Here is a 912-nt window from a genome sequence, read left to right on the forward strand (position 1 = left end):
CTCTAATGAACCCGTGTTGGCTGCCCCTAAGCATAACCTCCCCTGCTGGTCCCTTTCAGATGTGGTCCTGGATAATTTTCTCAAACAGCTTCCCCAGGACCTTGGTAAGATTAACAGGCCTATAGTTTCTCAGGTCTTTCTTCCTCTACTTTTTGAAAATGGGGACAACACTGGCCCTTTTCCAGTCCTCTGGCACCTGGCCAGAGCACCACAAGTGCTCGTAAAGCCGTGCCAGGGGTCCCACAATGCCCTCTGCCAATTTCCTCAGCACTCTAGGGTGGAGATCATCGGGACCTGCTGATTTGATCACGTCCATCCCCTCCAGAAGTTCCCTAACTAGGTCCTCTCTGACCCTAGGCCTGGGTGTGCCTCTCCTGAGTCCATCCAAAGTCCCAGTGGGGGGGATGTCCCAGTCCCTGCTCAGAAAAATGGAGGCAAAGAATTTGTTAAAGAGATCAGCTTTATCATCTGGTGCAGCCACCAGATTGCCAAGCATACCCTGCAGGGACCCCACATTACCCAGTGCCTTCTTTTTACTCCCTACATATTTAAAAAAGGACTTCTTGTTATTTTTGATCCCAGTTGCTAGTCCTAGTTCTGTCTCTGCCCCCTACAGTCTCAAGCAATGGAGGTATAATCCTCCTTGGTGATGGCCCCTCCCTTCCATCGGGTGTGCGTCTCCGTTTTAGCTTTCAGACGTTCCTGAATGCCTTTGGTGAGCCATGGGGACTTTTGAGCAGTCTTGCCCCCTTTGATTCGCATTGGGACTATCACCCTTTGGGCTGGGAGGATCATCTCCTTAAGGAACGACCACTCATCTTGGATTCCCGACTTCCCTACCCTCTGGGACCTCAGTGCCTCCCCGACTAATCTCCTTAACACATTGAAATCGGCCCTCTTGAAGTCAAGGCC

Source organism: Gavialis gangeticus, unplaced genomic scaffold (assembly GCF_001723915.1).
Source record: "Gavialis gangeticus isolate Ggan-Ray unplaced genomic scaffold, GavGan_comp1, whole genome shotgun sequence".
NCBI lineage: Eukaryota > Metazoa > Chordata > Crocodylia > Gavialidae > Gavialis > Gavialis gangeticus.